The sequence below is a fragment of the Pygoscelis adeliae genome, unplaced genomic scaffold, assembly GCF_000699105.1.
Source record: "Pygoscelis adeliae isolate BGI_AS28 unplaced genomic scaffold, ASM69910v1 Scaffold8, whole genome shotgun sequence".
NCBI lineage: Eukaryota > Metazoa > Chordata > Aves > Sphenisciformes > Spheniscidae > Pygoscelis > Pygoscelis adeliae.
Genome location: NW_008825260.1, coordinates 1,666,080 through 1,676,559, shown reverse-complemented (window position 1 = coordinate 1,676,559; position 10,480 = coordinate 1,666,080).

The window sequence follows — 10,480 nt, the reverse complement described above, 5'->3', positions numbered from 1 at the left end:
AATTTAAAATATTAGCAGTAAAATAAAAATAGTGTCTGAACTGTTAATAAGCTTAGCATTAACAACCTGAATTTCTTTAAACTGTACCAAGAGTGACCGCTATCGTTTCATCCTCACAGGTTTGCATGTACATTACCAAATATACCTACACTGTATTCCCATTTTATTCCAGCAAAAGGAGATAGCCTTTGCTTCAGCCAGCAAGTCCTTTACTTCTCCTGTGCTAGAGTAATTAAAAGAAAAGCTGTAAAACTTCTAATTCCTCCAAGGATTTATTGAAATCCCACAATTTTTTTATTATCTTTCTCCAATGTACTATTTATAAATCCTGCCTTTGAGACCTTTTACGCAAGCTATTTGTAAAGCACGTTCAATTTGCAGAGTAATCTGGCTCCACCAAGTGACGATTGCTGTGATTGCTAGTCAGCACCTGGACCTAAGATAACATGAATGGGTAGTAAATATTAAATTAATTTGGTAACATTGGGATTTTGTTGGAGAACTTTGAACTTCAGTAATTCATATATTTTAAATAGGTTGTTTTGTTGTAGGGTAGATGGTAAGTGAGAACACTGAAGTATTGTAAAGAATTTATTTGCCTCGCTTCTCCTGGCTGATGCTGAAATTTTGTCTTACAGAAGTACCCATGCTATTAGTAACTCCAACAATAATATCTATGAGAATAATGGTAGTAGGGTAGAAGGGAGGCAGGGGAGCAAGTTATTTCCCTCAAATTCATTCCACAGCTTCCAGATGCTGTGCAGGTAGACAACTAGAGAATGTCTGCTGGAATATGAGGAATGTGTGTGAATGAAGTTACTTTGCAGTCTTTAATAAAAGGGCTGAAAGACATGCTTTGGAAGGCTCAAAACAAAGTGGAGAAGCTTGCTGAAAATCACAGGCATAAGGAAGGCTATTCTAATATGTTTTCTGCACACTGTTTTTGAATGACAGGATATTCTGAAAGGGAAGTTTTTTAAAGCACTCCAGAGTGAGAAGGCTGAAGGGCAGGGACAAACCATGCACAGCCAGACAGTGAAACTGAGATTGTTTTGGATGCTGCCTGCATCAGCTTTGTGAACCCGTTCAAAGATCTCGGGCTTAGCTTTTGCAAGCTCACAGGGGCATGAAAAAGTAGATCTGCTGAAACTTGAAACTACCATGAGGCAGTTGATATGTTTTAAATATCATTGTTAGTCAGCTGTAAATTTTACCATAAACAGTAGGATTTCCTTTATCATCATTATTACTTGCAGTTTTGTTACTTTTGGTGAGGAAGACTATGGAAAGGCTGAGCAAGCTGTCTTTTGTTAGCTCAGAGTTCTACTTCAATTAATTATTAGCAGAGATACCAGTAAAATGGGTCAGCAGCTATTGGGCACTATCATAAACTCATGCACACAGATATGCATGTGTGCGCACACACATGGGACATACAGACTATCAGAAATGCAGTTAATGTCTTTGGCATTATAGTTCTCTCTGCCATTGTCCCTAGCTATAGAGGAGTATACAGGCTATAGAATAACACAGACAGTATTCATTTTGCTAGTGTGTTCCCCGTTACATGTTCTGTTCCTTTGAAAAGACTGGATGAGGAGGAAGCCCCCTCAAGACAATGGGAGATAACTCAGCGTGCTCAAGGGAGAGAAAGTCAGAGGCACCACAAGAAGGAATAGATAGGAGAGTCTCAAAAAATGCCAGCATGGCTCCAGAAAGACTGGGAAGGACTTCCCGAACCAGACTACAAAGAAACTGTGGGCACTCGGCAGCTGAAATCCAGGCTCTGACTGCAAAGTGATGGTGGGCAAGAAGAGAACAGTGCATAAATCTTATTTCTGTTCTGAAACCTCAAGTTGCCTTGAGTTTTCTTTATATAAAAAATTAGAAATGCAACATTTTATTTAAATTAATTGTGGCTTCTTTTTAGTTTAGAATTTTTTTGGTCTTTTGGGGGAGCTCATTATAAGATGAAAGTCTGAGGCATTTCCACATCAAAGCTGTACTGCACTCTGCATCTCGTCACAGGAGGGAACAGACAACCTTGCAGACCAATAGAAGCTGCTAGTGTCCTAGATCCTGGTGTTACTCTGAAGAAGGGCAGGAGGTTGTGAATAAATTAACACGGAAAATCACCTTTGGATCTGAACTGATTCCTTCTGAAGAACATATTGAGGTGCTTCTTGAAGCCAGATTTTTGCTTAGATTCTTTGTCATCTTGTGTTAATCTGTCACTGTACATAAAGTAATAAAAAAAAAAAAAAAAGGATGACTCTTACTCTCCTTGCTGAAGATCAGGGGAAAAAAAAAATCTTGTTTTTTTCCCAGATTTAGACCAGGATTCTGTCCTTAGCATTCTGGAACTCTATTCCTTTGGAGTTATAGACTCTGTATGATTTATGGACTTAAGTATTTCCCCAATTAGTGGGAAAAGCTATCCTTGGAATCTTGAACAATTAGTGTTAGTGTTACTGTTTCTAACAAACACCAGCAACACCAAATTCCACTGGCCCATAAGAAGACACCCACTCTGGGGTTAAAATCATATTTACCCCAAACTGTGAACTGACTTCAGTAAATAGCAGCTTAATCGGGCAGCAGAAAGGAAGGGAATAGGTAGGTAGAATACAATACAAATAAAGAGAAGAAAGAGTAGATCCTGGTAAAATCTGTGCTGAAGGCTGCACCGAAGGAAAGAAATACCCAGTTGAAATGTTTGAGGAGTAAGCTGATAATTTTGCATTCAAGTTGTACTTCGGTGCAAGATTTCAGGACCAAAAAAAACACAAAGTGAGTTTTCATGAGACAACAGAGAAGCCACAATAAACGAGTACCAAGGCAGACACATCAAAACATCATCTTTAGCAAAAGGATTATGGCAAATGCAGATTTCCTCACTACTTCTTCACTAGTAAGTAATTTCTGGTTGACTATAGAAGGCCACGAACTAAGACCTGAGCCTCTTTACCATCAAATAATGCATAGTTTGATAAATTAAATAACAAATAACAGAATTAAATGGGTTGGCAGCTAGGTAAGTGTGGTGATTCAGCCTACAGGCAATCAGATAAAATATGATGTGCACATGGAGCTTCTATAGTATGTGTAGCAAGACCTTTCTCCTATTGCTAGGACTGCTGTGTTTCTACATCTATTTTAACACACACACAAAAAAAAAAAGGCCCAGGTTACCTATCATTTCTCAGCTGGCCTAAGTCGACCAAGAGTGTGTGTGTGGCTTTGTATTTCCTTTTCTGACTGGGGCAGCTGCCAGCATATGTGACGGAGGAGAGACAGTATCCATAGGAATGAAACGAGGAAAGCCAGAAATAAGTAGTTTTACCTAAACGTACATAACAGGAACCCAGACAGACTCTCCTCTGACAGTTTGCATCTACTCTTTCCAAAGCAAAAATGGTAGGAGAGATGTGTAGGAAGGTGACTCAATGTTGAGTGGGCTCAGTGTCTGCAATTTCTTTTTCTCTACATCGTAGGCACAGAAAACTGTCATTTGAGCAACTACGTTTAGATTTGTGCTTATTTCTTGGCAAACAATTACTTCATTCTAATTTATGTCATGAAATTTCTATAAAATTGCCTTGTACTAAAGCATTTTGAAAGTTTTCTATTAGGTCTTCTCCCAACCTGTTTACATCAGAAATGGTTGGCTTAACTACAGTGAAAAACTTTCTGGGAACATATTGATTACATCAAATGTGACATAATAGCTTAATTACTTTTTTCATTCCACAATGATCTTATCATGACAAATGCTATGTTCTATTTCTATTGATTTAAATATTGTTAAGATTGAAGGAAATTTGGTCACAATATCTCATTTTTAAAATGTTCTTAAATTTTAAAATACTTGAATCACACAAAATAAACTAAAAGAACCATGGAACATCCATTAAAACACAGTCTTTTTCAACATACTGCTTCTGTGCTTCCTCTTTCTTAACACAATCTCTAGTTCTCACCATACCTATTGTATCTGCATATAAATATAAAATACCAATATCGATATCTTTTTATTCCAATTTCTCCAATAAAATTGAGAGAAAGTATTCTGAAAGGAGAGAAAACCAGATGAAATTGTGGGAATGAAAAGCTGTAACACTGGACACTATAATACAGTTGCCGAGTAAGATAATAGAATGATAAAAGGTAGCGAGATACAGAGAAGTAGAAATAGAGAAAAGCGCAAAGATAACAGAGCCCAGAGAATTCTGCCACTGTTCCACTTTTCTGTCAGTCAAAAGTCTTGTCATGTTTGAAGTTCACATCAGCTGCAGTTCAGTTGCCTTTCCATATCTCTTTACCACAGCCATGCCACTTACAGCTTTCTCTGGTAACAGATTTGCTTCAACTGTTCAAATAAACATCGGAATGTTAGTGGCAGGCTAAGCTACAGAAACAAAACAACCCCAACCCTTATAAGCCATTTTAATGTCAAACCTTATAATGTCATTTTGGCCATAAAGCTATTACTTTCGTTGATCCTCATGAGTGCTAGTCTTCCAAGTCCCTCATTTCTTACAAAGAAACAGCAGCCTTTGCATGAGCTGAGATACATTATCAACAGAGGCACAGAATGATGGTTGGGGTGTATTACTTTGTTATAGCACTAACCACTCAATTTTTGCCTGTTTTCTGTCTGGTATTACCCACAGCATTTCCCACAAAATGTTTAAGTAATAAAATGACCCTGCTTATTTTAATATGGGCAGAGTACCTAGAGCAGAACCGAATGGACTACTACTGGGTAACGATGTTTGCTTCTTTGTATATCCTTGGTTATAAATTATACCCTATCTTCTCTCTGTTTTTCTCTGTGGTGGACTGAAGTCATTAAAAAGTGCTTGCGCAGGACCTGTTGTGAGAGAACAAAGCGTCAATCTATATCTATGCCTTCTACCTGTGAACAATGATGAGCTCTTTGAAAGTCATTCACCCATGACGCAAACCTCTGAGAGCTGACTGCAGCAATACAACCCCAGCAGGAAGGAAAATCGCTTTTCCACACTTCATAAAAATCCTCCTTAACCGAATATTCTGATCTAAAAGCGGAGATGGTGTCTGGACGTTTTTTCCCTGCCTGATGCCAGTGTGCTCTAGCCAACGTGCATGCAGAATGCTGCTATTAATTTCTTCTGTCTTCTGTCCTTCATCGTGTTTTACCAGTGGCTTTAGGAGCCAGTAAGGATTGTATTGTACCTACTGCTATAAGGCCTCAAATAAATACTTGTATTTAACGTGTACATATAGAGTAGTCGTGTTTAAAGAGAAAGGTAAAAGAAATCAGTTCTAATCCTAGGTTTGCCCATATAAACCAAGACCCTCTCCACTGACATCACAGTACCTATAGAGGGGAGGTATATAAAAGCGGGAAGCTGGTGGCACTCCGCTCCATCAGGATCCAGAGTTTCTGCACTTATCATTATATGGTTAATATTGACCTCTCAGATTCTAACAGGTGTTTTAGCATTAAAAAAAGCTACACTAAGATATGCTCTTGTATCCATGAATGAGTTTCTTTCCATTATGTCAGATAGCATCATCATCATCAAGATCCTCTATGCAGATAAGAGAGCATATTTTTGCCTTTGTCTCTTTATGCCACTATTCTACTAGTCTGTCTCTGAGCTATTTATTCATCAGGGAAAAAAATGGGTAATAATTAGTGGAAAGTCACATATTTATACAAGCACTGTGAAGAAAAAAAGTTTTGTCAGTAAATATTCCATTCAACAGTTAACAAAACTTTAAAGCTTTTTTTTTTGGAAAAAAAGTTTACTTACTTAAAGTAAGTACTTAGTTACCCAGAACCAGTGATAAGTCTCACTTCAGTAATGTGAGACAGAGGTTGGTATGAGATTTGGGGGTAGAAAATTTGAGGGGGAGGAGGTTGCTTCTGACTCATATTCTAGAACTGCTGCATATTGGAGAAAGTCAGGGTTCTAGTCAACTGACAGACGGTATAACAAAATTAAAATACATACTCAGTGGCAGTATCGAGAAAATGTTAACCGTTGATATAGACTTTATTGACTCATGATTCCTCCTTTGCTCATTATATCTGTGTAGTTTCAAGATTTCAGACTGGTACTTCGATTACTGTAATAGTGCCATGGGATTAAGACACCCTTCTGAGATTCAGGATTTTCCCTGGCACTGAAAGGAAAGATTTTGTGGCAACTCGGATGAGTATATATCACAGTACTTAGAATAAATTATGTCTGTAATGGAAGAGACAGCTGTATCTGACCCATATAAAAATCATTGCATATATTTTCCTCTCTGGAATCTCTCTCATGAACAGATCAAGATACTTATTAATCTTTCACCTCCTTACTTATATTAAACTGTTTAATAATGGAAAACATTTTAGAATATACATGCACATCAAAAAGACACTGATACAACTAATGCAGGTATGCTGATTAATAGCTTATTAATTTTAGTTTAATGAAACATATGTTGTCTCACGGTTCAATTAACTCATGATGGTTTTCCTTTTACATATGTGGTTTTAGTTGTAAGTAGAACAGTATTTTTGAGAAAGAAAAATATAAAAATTGTAATTAGAAAGTGGTTATGGATAACTTAGAATAGAGAACACACTACTAATAACATATTCCAAAATAGAAGTGGTCTGAAGTTTAGCAGCTTATGGGCCTAATTTGATAAATCATTCTGAAATGTTAAAGAAATAGCACATATAGACATACATAAAAAATAATGACACCTAGATGACGCTCACAATTATTTTTAACCTCGCTGAAGGACAAATATCAATTGTCTAGTCAAAATCATTTCAGCTCATTATTTCTACAGGATTTTCAGCCAAACTTGGTCAAGTTAGTACAAGACCTCTTTGCTCGGGTAAGTCTGTGCCAGCTTCTTCAAAAAATGTTTGCTGCTTTTCTGTTTTCAGGGAAGCAGTGGGTGCATCAGCACCTTACAGTCCCCACAGCTCTCATGTACCAAATATTCTTAGACTCCTGATATGACACTTCCAAGCTGATGATAGCTACCCACGCCCTACCCAAAACTGGTTAGAACTGAACAGTTTGACGGCAGTTCACAAATGAGCCATCTGATGGTCAAGTAGAAAAGCACTGCAAGGCAGCACGAGCGTGCAAGTCACAAGAAATGGGAACAAAGCTGACTCAGCAAGCCATAGGAGCCTAAATGATCTTCCCCAACTCCAAAGGTAACGGAAAGCATGACAGTCCTGCGTCCCACTAACCAGCCTCACTCTCCAGCTAAAGGACGGAAATACTGGTAGCACGTAAGAGCCACTTTCTCAGGACGTCCTCTAACAGAGAACGCGCTGCAGTATTAATCAATTTGGTATTACACATAATAGTATATGGTATATACATTTTCTTTTGTCCTCACAGTATGCACTGCATTGCACACGTTGTAGGTTCCGCCTCTGTATCTTGTTTTGATAGAGGTAGGGAAATATGAGTCATATCCACCACCCTAACCTAATTGAGCTACTCTGATGGTTAAAACCAGATGGTGTAAGCATCGCCTGATGTGGGGCTGGACACGGGGCAGCTGAAAAGATGGGTGGGGTATTTCAGTCGGGTATCTGGAGGTTACCCAGCTACCTGCATCAACAAAAGCTTGCCATCGGTCACCGTATCATGGCTGCTCTTCTGTCCCCTACTGGTGATCACCAAAAATGAGTGAAAAACTAGATACAGTGAGTCTAATCATCTGTCCTTACAGAGCCTTACAAATTTATCCTGTTATTGAAACCAATAGGAGTTTTAAAAATATTTTCCAGCAAGGACTGGATTATGAATACCTCTCATAAGCGTCCACTAAAAAAAAGTTAAAATTCCATTTATTTGAAGACTTTGATATTGGTAGCAATAAAAGTAACTAATTAACATTCCATAAGATATTTCATATCTGATTGCTTGCTTAGTTGGGAAAAACAACAACTTTCTAACTTTGAGCCCTTTACATAGACCACTAACAGAATGCGTTGGACATCAGCGCGTAACACCGCACTCAGACTTGAACTCTGACAAGAAGTGTCTACAGTGCTCCCAGAATCACGGCTCTGATTCCTGTAATTTGCTGTAATTACACGAAGCAACTCTTTCCTTGTAATATGTCAGTACATCTAAGATGAGAGCACATCTTTTAATACTCCACCAACTCCAGTCACAGCAGCAGCTGTTTTGCCACGAGTACTCCTGATAGAAATAAACTAATAATCTAGAGCACCTCTGGCATCAGTCACAGCATCAATCTGCATAGAGGAAAATGTGAAATTGCTTACAGCAAAGAGTCAATCAAGCTAGAAAAATTCACTACTGGGAATCCCACGCCATAAATAAATAAAATAATACAGAGGGTGTAACCTGCAAATAACGTAATAGAAATACAACTGTCTTGAGATGAGAATAATGCAGAAATGAGCACACCTTGGTAACAGTGAAAATGTGATTATCAGGATATAGAAATTCAACATTAAAAAACAAAAGATAATCTGCAGAAAGATCCCAAAGTGTTTCTAAAAGAGGTGTAACAAAATTGATGGGTAACATTAAATACAATAGAGAGAAAAAAGGTGAAGAGGGTTTTTTTAGTACTGATATAGGTATACTCAGGAAAAAAATAGTAATTAAGAGCAGCACTTAGATAGCAATGAGGAAAGCATTCTTTTTCAATCAAAGTGTGGTTCATTTAATCACAGTGTATTCGTGTCAAGCAAATGAATGACTAATGGTTAGAAGACCTTACCAGCATTGCTGAAAACTACCAATTGCTACTTGGCCAAATGCAAAACACCTGCTAGCTTTGAGCGAGACAAAGTTTGTAGGGAATGGTATTACTTTTGGTTAGAATAGCTGGTGCTTAGCTGAAAAAAACCCCAACACCAACCCCCCCCCCACCCAACACCAACCCCCCCCCCCCCCAAGCTCCCAGAAGTTGAGTTCAATGAGGTAATTTCATCTAATGTTTAGAGCGAGCTGTTTGCAGGGGTCCAGATGAGGCTGTTAGCTGCTGTTGAGTGGAGGAGTGTGCCCCATTATTGCCTGTAAAACAGCGAGAGGCCTGTAGGAAGCAGATGCGAGGTTAATGGTACAGTATCAGAAAACCGGTATTTCTACTGGGTATGTGATTTTTAATATCCAGTACTTCTTTCTTTTTCTTCTTGTTTTTTCTTTTTTCCCCCAGGCCTGTGGGATTTTTTGTTCGGTTTTGGGAGGGTTCTCTGGGGGCTGGAAGGATGGGTCGGTAGGTGTTTGGTAGACTCAGCAAGCAGACAGAAGCAAAAAGATGTAAAGAGAAACTGAAACTATGTTGCTCTGGTTTTGGGTGACACTGGAGGGCCTAATGTGTTTAACTTGCTCATAACTTTTCATGCCAAATCCTAAAGAAATTGTGATTCTTTCCGACATGATTTCATGCCTCAAAAGGGGATCGTCACGCTGCATAAGGAACTGTGCAGGGCAACTTAATTGCTAACAGGAAATGCGACCCCAACTTGTATTTGTATTGTATCAACAGATACGATCAGTACCTGTTGATGAAGTAAGAGAGTAAGTTAAATGGTATTTATTTACACTGCTGTAAAAACTACATAGATGAGGCCAGCTATTCTGAGCTGGAGAAACAAAAAATATATAGTCTTCCAAGGAATGAGAAAGATAAACGCACACATATCATGGACTACCGTTTCTGTCATGATCCATGAGAATTTTTCAAGTTTGAAATCAGCTTGCCACACCACATCCAAGCTGTAATGAATAAAATCAAGCAGGCAGGAACAGCTGTTAGAGAAGAAAAAAATGTAGTAGCTACAAAATGCTATTTCTCAGATACAAGAACACCATTTATTCTACTGTTAGTAAGGTATCGCTTAGCTGATTTTTTTTTATTCTCCCATCATAAAGCAGTGTTTAATCAAAGCTCAGCACTCCATGTTCAATACGCATAGCTATTGGCATGTACCAACCAGTTACAGTTGTTACAAGAATGACATAATGGAAGAGGACGCCCGTGGGCTGGCAGGGAGGCGAACAATGGCCTCAAGCGCTGATGGCCCTGGGGAGGCTTCCCTCGCCGCCAGGCCGCCAGCCTGACCTCGGCCATGCTTGTCCTACGCTTCGCCGCCTGGCCATGCGTAAACCTCACAGAGCGGCAGCTGCCACCGCCTTATCGACGGGATTTTGGAAGAGTTTGTTTCGTAAAATAAGTGGTTGAAAGTAGGTTTAACTCTGCAGCTTTTGTAGGCTTTTCATTCCAAGCTGCAGCAGGAGTTAGGCGCGCTCCAGGAGGAGTGGGAAAGGCTCATCTCGCTACTTTTGCAACAAGTAACTGCTGCAAGTAAAGTATCTAAGACTGATGATTTTTATCTCCCAGTTTTGCTGTTTAATAAACAGCCTCCCTTCTGCCTCGGTGTCTTTCCGCTATAGCAGCGGAGGCGCTGCAGGTGAACACGGAGCCC